This window comes from Cornus florida, unplaced genomic scaffold, assembly GCF_030987335.1.
Source record: "Cornus florida cultivar Cherokee Brave unplaced genomic scaffold, ASM3098733v1 CherokeeBrave_3.0.0_Hap2_Chr01, whole genome shotgun sequence".
NCBI classification, from domain to species: Eukaryota; Viridiplantae; Streptophyta; class Magnoliopsida; order Cornales; family Cornaceae; genus Cornus; species Cornus florida.
The window spans coordinates 20,345,883-20,359,574 of record NW_026775571.1 but is presented as its reverse complement, the minus strand read 5'-3'; the positions used below and the strand labels follow the sequence as shown (position 1 = coordinate 20,359,574).

Sequence of the window (13,692 nt, the reverse complement as noted above, 5' to 3'; positions counted from 1 at the left end):
AATTTGGATGGATCAAAGTTTCGATCGATCGAAGATTTCTTCGATCGATCAAAAATGTGCTTGCTGCAAGCTGTTTTATTCCCAGCCGCCTGAACTCTACCTACCACATAGTTACGGGATTAGATATTTTTGGGGCTGTATTTCTGACTTAGTGACTAAGAAAATGACTTTGTATTTAAAAGGAATTGAACCATTTTTGTAATCTATCTGATAGCTTTTTGTCTTCAATTTTATTAGATTGTAATTTTATTTTCTATCTCTAGAAAAGTTAGAGATTAGGGTTAGAAGAAAAGAGAAGAGTGGAGGCACCAAGAACACATCTCCAGATCTACGCACACTCTTTCTCTAGAATTCAACAAAGAAGAAGAGGAAGAAGATGGAGCCATGTTTGGGAAATGCCCTTGAGGGTTCCAAGATCACACCCACCTTCTCATGATTGGCTAAGCTTCTCCTTGGGGTTTGGATGAACCCCAAGCTTGTAAATTAAACCCTTTCTCTTGACTTTTTGAGGAATTTATCTTGTGATTAGTGCGATAGTCTTGTGAATAAAATGAATCTTGGTATATTTCTATAATTTCTATGGTTTAATTCTTCTTATTAATTCTCTAGTTTATTTATATGTCTATGTGTGATTAAATTGGGAATTATGTCTTATATGATTCATATGGTTTAATTCTTCCTATTGATTCTCTTTGTGATTACATGTTATCTTATGTGTGATTATTTGAGAATTGATCTCTACACTAGTTTCTCTATGTTGGTTGCATGTCTATGTGTGATTAATTAAGGATCTAGTGATGGCTATGCATGGTATTCATTGAATGGGTTTGTCAATTAATTTGATGGATTATTCTTATGCTTGATGGGTTGTTCTACAATTTAATTCATGTTTGTAGATAGGTAGACAATTTTTACTTGATTTGATATTCCATGGCTTATTGTTGCAAATTCCATGATTCTCTAGATTGATGTGTGCTATAATTGTGACTAGTTTGATGGGTCATGCTTAAAATTGATGTGTTGTGCTACACTTAGTTTATTTGTCGATTAGGTAGACGATTCATTATTTAATTTGATGGTCCATGTTTAATATTGCAATTGGTAGCCCATTTTGTTCACAATAATGTTTTCCCCAAATTAGTTGAAAGTGTGTGGTTTGGTGAACGAGCTTGGTGGCGATTCCAATGCACCCCAAGACCTCACTTCTCATCTCTTAAATCCCTATATCAAATTAGTTTATTTTAATTTCATTTTAATTAATTGAATTTTAGTGTAATCAAACAATCAATCTCTCCTTTGCAATCTTGTGATTCACTAGAGTTGAAGTTAAATTCCAAGACGTACAATCCCTTGAGATGATCCCTACTCACTCTTGCTACATTAGTAGTAGTGGTGGTAGTGGTTTTTATAAATTTAAACTTGACCTAAAAGGCTTTTCTTGAACCGCACATTCACTACATTATTTTGGCGTATACAAGCGGCCATCGTCAAATTTTGGTGCCGTTGCCGGAGATTAACGGTTTTGTTGGAATTAAACTAGACAATAGTGTTCATTTGATTGCTTCTTTTTTTAATTTTATTTTCCATTGTATATTCATTTCTCATTCTTGATATTATTTGTCAATTAGGTACTTGATTACAAGAAAGGCAATCATTGGATGTTAAAGCAATCATTGGAGCTTAAAGCTAGCATTAGAATTTAAAGTTGCTTAAAGACCTTTGTAAGCAATTCTTAGAACTCTTGTATTTTAAATGTGCACTTCTTTGTATGCTTGTGATAGCCCTTGTTGAGGCTAATTAAATTGCTTTATCTTTGTCCAAGCATCGGCCCATGTGGAGGCCAAATTTTTTCTTGCATTTGGATTTTAATTATGAATAGAGGATTATTTGATCCAAGTTTGGGAGGGGGGGGGGGGGGATTACATCCCTTCACCTCCTCCATCATATTTTAATCCTTATGAGATTGAGTCTAATGTTCAACATGCATCATTTTATTATGGATTTGATCACTCTTTTAATCCTCCTTGTGACTATTACCCTCCCCCATCATTTTATGAAGAACCACCTCCATTACCTTATTCACCCAAGTTTCAAGAAAAAGTGTTAGTTCTATTTGATGGGCTTAATTCACAAACTTAAGATATTAATTCACATTCCCAAATCTTAGCCAAGCTTGAAGCTTAAGTTGAGCAAATCGTAAGTATTCTTTCTCGTCAAGGGAGGAGGAAGAGGCAAATGAAAAAATGGCAAAAACTTCAATTTATATAGATGAGGATGATGAAAGTGAAGAGGAAGATGAGGCAAGTGAGCTAATAAAAAATGGCAAGAACTTCAATTTATATGGACGAGGATGATGAGAGTGAAGAGGAGGATGAGACAAGTGAGCTAATGCCTAGCACTCTATCTTGTATAGAGGAGGAAGTGGCAAGTGAGTTAGTGGCTAATCCAATAGAGCACAACATGATTAATGAGGACTTCTCATGTTTTGATCATAATTTGATTCCAGCCTTTGATACTTTAGAAAGTGAGGAAATGTTGACTACTATAGAGATAGGAGAGGAGGAGGAGGAACTTGTTGAAGAGGGCTTTCCTTCTATTATCTCCAAAGACCCTCTTGAGATATGCCTTTTTAAAATGTATAAAAATTGTGGTTTTGACCTTGAAAGCTTCAAAAATGAAGTGAACTCTCTAATGGACTCCTTAGCAAACTTGGAAGGTGAGGAGATGGTGATTATTGAGGAAGAAAAAAAGGATGAAGAGAGTGCAATTCTTATTAATCAAATTGAGTCTTTGAAAGACTTTGCCTTGCCAAGTGTAAGGCCGCTCAGTATTGATTTTATTTTCAAGGCCGTGGATGAAAAGAAACAAATTGCATCTTTCATAATTTCTTTTCAAGTCATTCTTTTGGAGGATGTTTATATTGTTGTAAGTGAGGCATTAAATGAGATAATGGAAAAAAAGGTCAATAAGGATGTTTCATATGCAGTTTTTGATACTTTCGACTAGTGAGTCGACCCAACGTCTTGCTAGAGACGTTAAATACTAGCATTCGTAAAGTTTCACAACTCTATTCCTTCCACATTTCTTTTTATTTTTTACTTCTTGTGGCATCTAGATATGTTCCATTGCACTTCATTGTCAAAAATTAGGTTTTAAAACCATATTCATGTATTTTGGGGCCTTAGAAAAATTTCTGCCTTTGAAAATTTTTCGAAATTCAGCAATTTGTGCCCAGGCAGTTCGATCAATCGAAGACTTTCTCGATCGATTAAAGCTTATTCTGATCGATTGAACATGGTTTCAATCGATCGAAAATAATTTCGATCGATCGAAATTGTGTCGAATTTTTTTTGATCCCAGACAATAATATTCATATTTTCGATCGATCATGGCCTAGCTCGATCGATTGAAGTAAATTTTGATTGATCGAGCACTATTTCAAAAAAAAAAAAAAAAAAAAAATTGCATCTCTTATTTCCTTGCATTTTTATTTCCTTGCACGTTTATTTGTTTTATTTTTGTGTGTGTACATACTTGTTATGTCTAAAAATAAAAAATAAAAATAAAAATTTTTAAAAAAAGTTTTTATTTTTATATTTCATTATTTTGTTCTTGCATCCTTTTTTACTTTTTGTTTTTCATTTCTTGCATTGTACATATTCTTTCATTGCATTTTACCTTTATTTTTATTTTTGTATTTTGTTCATGCATTTTATTATTTCATTTTCTTGCATTTTGTATATACTTGCTTTCATTAAATGAAAAATATAAAAAAATTTACCATTGTACCCTTATGTGTAGTCATGTTACTTTCATATTTTTTATTAGGCTTGATCTCATTTATTTCTTTCATCTTGTGCTATATTGCCTTAGAATGCTTGATTTACTTATCTTATCCCATTTGATATTTGATATGAGTTTGCTAGTGTGGTTATTTAAGTAGATTGTTGATTCCAAGTTTGGGGGTGCACTCTTTCCCAATGGATCACTATCGGGCTTTATGTCTTTGCCACCACGGTATATTCTTTCCATCTTTTCCATTATTCTCATTACACATTGAGGACAATGTGCGGTTTAAGTTTGGTGGTATGGTGACTTTGTTGCATTCTATTTAAAGTTTTGATCTTTAAATGCATGATTGAGATTTGAGATTGATGTTAGTTGTGATTTTGATCTTTTGAGGACCATGATATTTAGAATTTAAAAATTGTTTGACTTGAGAGTCCAATACTTCTTGTATGCCTTGTGGATGCCATTTAGGAGTAAATTTTTTGAAAGATTGATGTCTTGCTTGCATTTGTGGTCCACATCATCCTGATTTTATGATTGTTTTGAGATCCACTCTAGGATTCTACACCAGCATAGGCGCACACTAGCATTCATTTATGGGGTATATACTTTGTTGATTATTGAATTGGTTATATCCTAATTGAGCTAGTAGTGCATTGAAAGCTTTCATCTTGACAAAAGTGGGTAACAATCCATTTTCATTGAGTAGCCGGGATTTTAGCCTCATCAAGCATTGAATTTCTCGCGCTGAAAGGTGGAGGGCCCAAACTCTAGGTTAATAACTTGAAAAAAAAAAAAAAATAGAAGAAGAAGAAGAAGTTACAAAAGCAAATAAAAAAGCGAGGACTTCTCCCAAAAGGTGAGAAGTGGGAAATGATTAGATGGAGGTAGTTTTGATTTTTAACCTAGTCGATTTGAGCTTGTAAGTTCTTAAGGGTATTTTAACACCTAATGCCCTAAAACCGTTCAGTTTGGGAGTCATTGACCTAATACTTGACCTTATGGATCGCTAAAAAGTTTAATAGATCATTACATTGCACCATACTTCCATCTTTGATCCTCTAGGATAGTTTAAAAAAGAAAAATAGAAAAGAAAAAAAGAAATCGAATGAAAAGAATAAGCGCACCTAGTTGAATAAGCTTTAATAAAAAGTCCACTCTTTGTCTTGATGATTGGTACTAGATTTGTGCGCTAGTTTGAGGGTAAGGATGTGATCATTTCTTTAGATGGCTTAGATAACAACATATTTGATGCCGGTTCACTTAAAAAGGATTCTAGAGTTGTTTTGATTTGCATGATCATTATCTTGATGTGTGGAGGACCATACTTGCTTGCTTGATGTTGAGATTTTGGGAGATTACTTGGAAAGGGTTAAAAAATTGCATACTTGAGGTAATTTTCTCTCGATGCTTGTTTTGTATATCGGTGCCTCTTTAGTGAGAAAGAGCTCAATGTTTGTGGGTATCATTTCTGGAAACCCTCACGAGACTTCACTTGTCCATTAGGGTAACCTAGGGGTTTAAAAGACTTATTGCATCCACTAAATGCAATCGTGTTCCCTACGAAAGTGGCACTATCTTTTTATTGCTTTCTAGTTCATAGTTGCTTATTTCTTTATTTTCCTTGTAGTTCATTATTAGGGACTAGCAATATCTAAGTTTGGGGGTGTTATGAGTGCTCAAATGTGACGTATTTTAGCACCTAAACGAGGGTATTTTAGTCCATTCATCTATTTTTATTTTCCCATTTTAGTACTTATTTGTGTTTTTGTCTATTTCAGGTCAATAAGGTTCAAACAGGCTAAAAATGGTCTATAACAGCCTTTTTGGAGTCAAACAAAAGTTCCTAGAGGATTTTAGAAAAATCCGAAAAAAGATAAAAAATGCTGAAAATTTAGATGGATCGATGATATTTTGGATTGATCGAAGTTTCAATTGATCAAAGATTTCTTCGATCAATCGAAAATGTGCTGGCAACGAGTTGTTTTATTCCCGTGCGCCCAAACTCCACTTACCACATAGTTGTGGGATTAGATATTTTTGGGGCTGTATTTCTGACTTAGTGACTAAGAAAATGACCTTGTATTTAAAGGGAATTGAACCATTTTTGTAATCTATCTAATAGCTTTTTGTCTTCAATTTTATTACATTGTAATTTTATTTTCTTTCTCTAGAAAAGTTAGAGATTAGGGTTAGAAGAAAAGAGAAGAGTGGAGGCACCAAGAACACATCTCTAGATCTATACACTCTCTCTTTAGAATTCAACAAAGAAGAAGAGGAAGAAGATGGAGCTATGTTTGGGGATTGCCCTTGAGGGTTCCAAAATCACACCCACCTCTTCCATGATTGGCTAGGCTTCTGCTTGGGGTTTGGATGAACCCCAAGCTTGTAAATTAAACCCTTTCTTTTGACTTTTTGGGGAATTTATCTTGTGATTAGTGCTATAGTCTTGTGAATAAAATGAATCTTGGTGTATTTCTATAATTTCTATAGTTTAATTTTTCCTATTAATTCTCTAGTTTATTTACATGTCTATGTGTGATTAAATTGGGAATTATGTCTTACATGATTCATATGGTTTAATTCTTCCTATTGATTCTCTTTGTAATTATATGTTGTCTTATGTGTGATTACTTGAGAATTGATCTCTACACTAGTTTCTCTATGTTGGTTTCATGTCTGTGTGATTAATTAAGGATCTAGTGATGGCTATGCATGGTATTCATTGAATGGTTTTGTCAATTAATTTGATGGATTATTCTTATGCTTGATGAGTTGTTCTACAATTTAATTCATGCTTGTAGGTAGGTAGACAATCTTTACTTGATTTGATATTCCATGGCTTATTGTTGCAAATTCCATGATTCACTAGATTGATGTGTGCTACAATTGTGACTAGTTTGATGGGTTATGCTTTGAATTGATGGGTTGTGCTACACTTAGTTTATTTGTTGGTTAGGTAGACGATTCATTATTGAATTTGATGGTCCATGCTTAATATTGCAATTGGTAGTCACATTTTGTTTACAAGAATGTTTTCCTTAAATTAGTTAAAAGTTTGTGGTTTTTGGTGAACGAGCTTGGTGGCAATTCCAATGCACCCCAAGACCTCACTTCTCATGTCTTAAATCCCTTTCTCAACTTAGTTTATTTTAATTAATTGAATTTTAGTGTAATCAAATAATCAATCTCTCCTTTGCAATCTTGTGATCCACTAGAGTCAAAGTTAAATTCCAACACGTATAATCCCTTAGGACGATCCCTACTCACTCTTGCTACGTTAGTAGTAATAGTGGTAGTGGTTTTTATAAATTTAAACTTAACCTAAAAGGCTTTCCTTGAACCGCACATTCACTACATTATTTTGGCATATACAAGCGGCCATTGTCAGCAGGAAAAAACAAAACAAGAAATGAGGGAGGAATAGGGTTGGAAAGCCCTATGAAGCACTAGTCTTTAATGTCTCTAGCAAGACGTTGGACACTTTTAGCCCGGATCAAAGATCTTGTTAAGCATCCCATTCTCAATGGGGTGAATTGAACTTTAAATCCCACCCAACAAATCATTCCCTAAGGAAATTGTTGGATTTGATTCAAGTGCACTAGATGGTTTTTAATCAATGAAACTTTTGGGCTTCCATACCCTTTCAACATTAGAATTCATGACAACATCCTTCGAAAACTCATTCAAAGGCAAACACTTTCAAAACATTTTTCCACAACACAAATCTCTTCATGTTTGTCCATAGCATTGGAAGTTGGATTAAAAATATTCAACTTCACCTTCATGTGGCTAAAAGAGATCTTCATTATCCCCATCCTACAATTGATGTTGGCATTAGCGGTAGCCAAGAAGGGACGACTAAGGATAATTGGGATTTGGCTCTTGGGATTAGGAATCGATTATGTGTCAATGACTATGAAATCAACCAGGAAGAAGAATTTGTCAATCTTAATCAAAACATCTTCAATGATACCCTGGGGCTTTTTAATGGATTGGTTAGCTAGTTGCAAAACTACCGACGTTGGATTCAAGCCGCCCAAGCCCAATTAGACATATACCGAATAGGGAAGAAGATTTACACTTGCTCTTAAGTCGCCCAAGCTAGTGTGGTTCACTCTCTTCATTAGCTTAAACTTTGTTATCAATTACCCTTCCACTTCTCAAAGTGGTCACCGCATTTACATGTTCAAGTGTAGGACCTTCCGAAGAGGAAGTGGTCTCCACACAAATTATTGCTTTGGTGGGGGGTTAAAAGGCAATTTTCCTTTCTCTCTCGCATTCAACATGCTATCTATTTTCCCTACTTGGGTTTTTAGCTTGACAATTAATTGTGAGTGAGAATGAAGCAATTGAGTGTTCGCCTCCAAAGTCCTTAAAGTCGATAGGACTTTTTCGTCAAAAAGCGGGACTTCTAGAATGACTTTGAGCATACGATGGTTAATTGGGAAAATGAGAATTTTAAAATTGATTTCCATTGGGTGCTTGATAGGACGGACGATAGCTTTGAGAATTTTGGCCTTACATATGAGGTGGAACATACTTCCTTTGAAAACCACCTTGGGGAGGGTTTGAGCCTTCCCCTTGGCTTTCCAAGAAAAATTGGGATGGTTTCTCCACCCAGGATTGTAATGATTCCAATAGGGATTATTCCCTTGATTCATAAATGCGGCATTGACTTGTTCATGATGTTCATTATGCACATGTCCATGAGGACAATTGGATGTAGTAAGCAACACACTTGAACATGTCATGCACGATTCATTAGAATGATGATGATTAGGGGAGGAAGGCACTTGATGGGCTGAATTTTGGTTGATAAAAAATTGATCAAACCTTTAAGTTAAAAACTTCACCTTGGTAACTATGTCATTAGAATTGTCCACTTGATATAAGCGCATATGATCACGAATAAGAGTGATCTTCTCAGAGGTATCCTTAATGAACTCAAGATCTTAAAAATATGCTCTCTTTAACCTCCAACCAACAAACATGAGATCTACACGGTCGGCTATATAATGCCTCAAATGGTGACATACCAATAGTCTTTTGAAAGCTATTATTGTATGTAAATTCCACAAATGGCAAATAATCCTCCCAATTGCCCTTAAATTCAAGGACACAAGAACAAAGTATATCCTCGATAATCTGATTAAGTCTCTCAGTCTGTCCATCTGTCTGAGGATAGAAAGCAGTGTAAGATGCAACTCTGTACCCAAAGCTTGTTGAAAGCTTCCCCAGAATCCTAAGATAAAACTCGAATCCTTATCTGAGATGATGGATAATGATATACCATACAACTTCACAATCTCTGTAATGTAAAGCCTCGCCAACTGTTCTGAAGTAAAATAAGTGCGAATAGGCAAGAAATAAGCCGATTTGGTCAACCTATCAATAATGACCCAAATGGAATTATGATTCTTATTGGAATTAGGCAATCCCACCACAAAATCAATAAAAATTCTCTCCTAGTTCCAATCTGGTATAGGTAGTGGTTGTAAAGAACCTTATGGTCTTTGATGATCAATCTTGACCATCTAGCAAGTACTACACTTAGAGACAAAAATAGCAATGTCCCTTTTCATACCTGCCCACCAAAACGGTCACTTCATATCCCGATACATCTTATCTCCACCTGGATGGATAGAAAACTCAGATTTGTGAAGTGCAGTCATCACATCCTTCCTCAAATCATCAGTAGAAGGGACTACTAGATGCCCCTTGTACCTCAAGCCTCCATCAGTCCCAACAGAATAAAATGGAACATCTCCAGAAGCTAACTCTGTAACTCTATCAATGTACTGCTGATCTGTAAGTTGCTCCTTAAGTACTTTATGAATGATAGACGGTGTAACTACCATATATGCCGTAAAAGAATCAAACAAATCATCAACTGTCTTCAAAGCATCCCACTCAGTGGTGAATAATGTGGAAAAACTAGCATAAGGTCAGCGACTAAGTGCATATGCCACCACATTCGCTTTCCCTAGATGATACTGTATAGAGAAATGATAGTCTTTCACAAACTTTAACACCACCTGCGCTGTCTCGTATTAAGCTCCCGCTGAGGGAACAAATCCTGCAAGCTCTTGTGATCGCTAAATAGTCTAAAGGACTCTCCCAATAGATAATGCCTCCAAATATGTGAAGCAAAGACCACAACTGCTAACTCCAAATTGAGTGTCAGATAATTAAGCTCGTAAGGCTTAAGCTTACGAGACCCATAAGAAACTGATCGTTCTTCCTGCATCAAAACACAACCAAGACCTTGCAAACAAGCATCTGTGTAGACAAGATACTCTATCCCACTCTGTGGAGTAGCTAGAATAGGTACAGAAGTCAACTTGTTTTTCAACTCATTAAAAGCTTTCTGACAGTGTTCATCCTATACAAACAGTATACCCTTCTTCGTCAAATGAGTGAGTGGTCTCGCTATCTTCGAGAACCTCTGAATGAACCTATGATAGTATCTTGCCAATCCCAGAAAACTCTAAATCTCTAAAGGTGAAGTAGGCTGACGCCACCCTAACACCGCTAAGACCATGGCTGGATCTACTGCTATCCCCTTCTCTGACACCATGTGACCCAGAAACTTCACTTCTCGTAGCCAAAAGTCACATTTTTCAGATTTGGTATACAACTGATGTTCACAAAGCGTCTGCAAAACTGTGCGAAGATGTCTATCATGATTATCCTCTAACTTAGAATAGACCAAAATATCATCAACAAATACAATAACAAACTGATCTAAATAAGCTTTGAAGACCGTGTTCATCAAATCTATAAAGATTGCTGACGCGTTCGTCAACCCAAAAGGCATGACACGGAACTCATAAGAATCATATCTAGTGAGAAATGCTATCTTAAGAACATCTTACTCCCTAACTCGAAGTTGATGAAAGCAGAGCACAAATCAATCTTGGAGAAATAAGTAGCTCCCCTCAACTGTTTAAAATGATCATCGATCCTGGGCAAAGTATATTTGTTACGAATAGTAACTTTGTTCAACTCCCTGTAATTTATACACAGGCGAAGTCAACCATCCTTTTTCTTTATAAACAAAACTGGCGCTCACTAGGGTGAAGTACTCCTGCGAATGAAACCCTAACTAAGTAGTTGCTGAATTTGATCCTTCAGTTCTCGCATCTCCATTGGTGCCATCATGTATGGTGTGCTAGCAACAGGCGTAGTGCGTGGAGCTAAGTCAATCACGAAGTCTATGTCTCATCTAGGTGGCAATCCTGAAATCTCTTGAATTACCTCTGAAAATTCATGTACAACTAGTATACTATCAAGTGCTATAGTAATCTCCTTCGTAGACTCCTCCTCAATATACAATAAATGTGATACCCCTCAACTCCGAGACATGGGTTGATCAGGCCCAAGCCCAGACCCAAGGGAATATCAAACAACTAAAGTATTTAAAGAAACATTGAGGACAAAAATAAATAAGAATAAATAAAGATGCTGAAAGAAACTAAATAATAAAAACCTCTATTAATTAATCCAATAAAATAATCCTCCAAACATATCCAAATCCTTTGATACTAGTAACCATATAAATTATAACTCGGGAATCCATTATGTGGACACCTAATCCAAAACCCATGAAATAAAATTGAATCTAAATACTAAAACATAAAGAAGAAATTTTACATAGAGTCGGAAGAGTGAATAGATTGTCTCTGCTCAGTATGAACAATCTCTAAGTTTGAATCTAATTAACACCTGTAAAAAATAATGGTGGGTCAGACCCACAAACAAGTTCTAATCTACTACATCTCAAACAGAGACTCGATACACGTATACATCCTAGTTAATTCAACAATAACTAATAGTCCGTATATATATAGATACACACTATAAAACGCTCACTAGACTATAGGTCTGCATCAACCTGAATAGTAGGCAACATGCAAATCGCACGTAAAGTGCGCATGAGTACCTAGACCTACCAGGGCACATATCTATCACTATATCCAATTATCCATCCTAGGCAATATACGCACCCTAACCATGATCCTGAGACTCAAGCTCATATCATGGCATATATCTATATATATATAATGTCCATCCTATCCAATAAAAAGAAATTATCCAACCATATTATTTTAATGGCATGTCATCCAACTAGTTTCGTGGCCTGAAATGAAATAGGTAGGACTTAACTTTTTTTAATTAATCCATCCCTAATATGCCCCCATATCCTGACAATGGTGCATATATCCATACAATCCATAATTAATGCAATACAAATAATTATTTATCAAATATTCTAGAATTAAGCATAATCAAAATCAGTTAAATACATGATTATATTATACTATCAACACATGATAAAAATCATATACATCCATACAATTGATAGATTTAAATTTAGGCAATTATATTCTTCATTAACAACATGTAAATCAATTGAATTCCATATTGTTCAATCCCTTAGCATATAAGTAAAAATCATGCTTTTCAAACCTTAATGAATCTATTTACTAATTTATAAATATTTAAAACAGATCCAAATAATATAAAACCAACATACAGTTTTAACATCCCAGAACTCCCATCACAAAGCCAAACCGGTTGACCGAAACCCCATTCCGATTTGCCTATTTAGCCATATCGGTTGACCGAAATCCAACACCAGTAGGTCGATAGCCCTACTTCAGTAGACCGAAACCCCTGTACTGGTTGGCCAAAACTCCGCGATGTTCATCATCTTCTTCAGAGAATTTGCCCTTCAAACCTCCATTGTTGGAGTTTCAAAGCTTTAATTCACGATCCCAGAATGTCCCAACAACGACAATACAGTATATAAACATGATTTCAATATTATAGAACACAATTCGTGCATCAATTCACTAAAACATGAAAGATCTAAACAAACTCATTAACATACAATCATGTTTTATAAATCTGATTTTAATTTCTAAACGGGTTTATTAATGCAGATTAAAAATCCTGGAATTAATCTAGACATGTATAGAACACGAATCAAAGGAGAAAAATAGAGAAGAACTTGCCTTATAATTTTCAAATTGAAAACCTAAGCATCTTTTGACACACTCCAACCAAATTTACACTATTTAATAAATTGAACAAATTAGAATGCATCAACCATCTGCATCAACCTCATTCAACCACGACGTCATCCTACATCAGAGCACCTATTTAACAGTTTACAATTTAAAACAAAATTATAGGCCCGTTATACAAATTCTGACAAACTAAATCGTTAATGACAAATTACACGATTATATTCTATTACAATATTTACATCTAAACAAAAGACGTTCCATTGTTCTTTTCCCCATTCATACACAAGATTCTAGACTTGGCAGTAGCAACCCAACCTGATACTTGAAAAAATAAAATAAATATGGAAGGAATGAGCTTAAAGCCCAGTGAATGCAACACTACTACATCAGAGTAATATAAACGAATATTATCTGATAACTTCAATTAAACTTCATTAACATATTACATGCATTAAAATATAGTACTCTCCTTCTAGGCCAGAGTATAGACCTTATATATTATAGTACTCTCCTTCTAGGCCAGAGTATGGACTTTATTCCAATATGGTACTCTCTTTCCAGGCCAGAGTATGGACCTTATTTAAATATAGTACTTTATTTCCAGGCCAGAGTGTGGACCTTATATATATATATGCATCTTCATTTCACATAAACAATTTCAATGCTTCAATTTAACACATTCAAGTGTAAAACTTTCAATGAGTACACTCACCTTGGTTACTTCCGAAATTATTTATTTTTCCCCTGGAAATGTCAAAGTTGTCAAGTCCTTCTCCTTGCCTATACAACATTATAACCATGTCATATATATTTTTGAAAAGAATTAAATAATAAATCACAATATTCATTTAAAACCATGACCACAACC

The 13,692-nt window shown here is 35.0% G+C and overlaps 1 protein-coding gene across 1 annotated transcript in view; it reads left to right on the top strand.

Annotated features, from left to right (window-relative positions):
- The window catches only part of LOC132293577 (importin subunit alpha-2-like), a 31,177-nt gene extending 29,363 nt beyond the window's left edge, over positions 1 to 1,814 (top strand). The window contains exon 12 of the mRNA XM_059791138.1: positions 1,629 to 1,814. The gene's annotated coding sequence lies outside the window, so the exon portion shown is untranslated. The remainder of the gene's footprint in view (positions 1 to 1,628) is intronic.
- Positions 1,815 to 13,692: the final 11,878 nt, after the last annotated feature.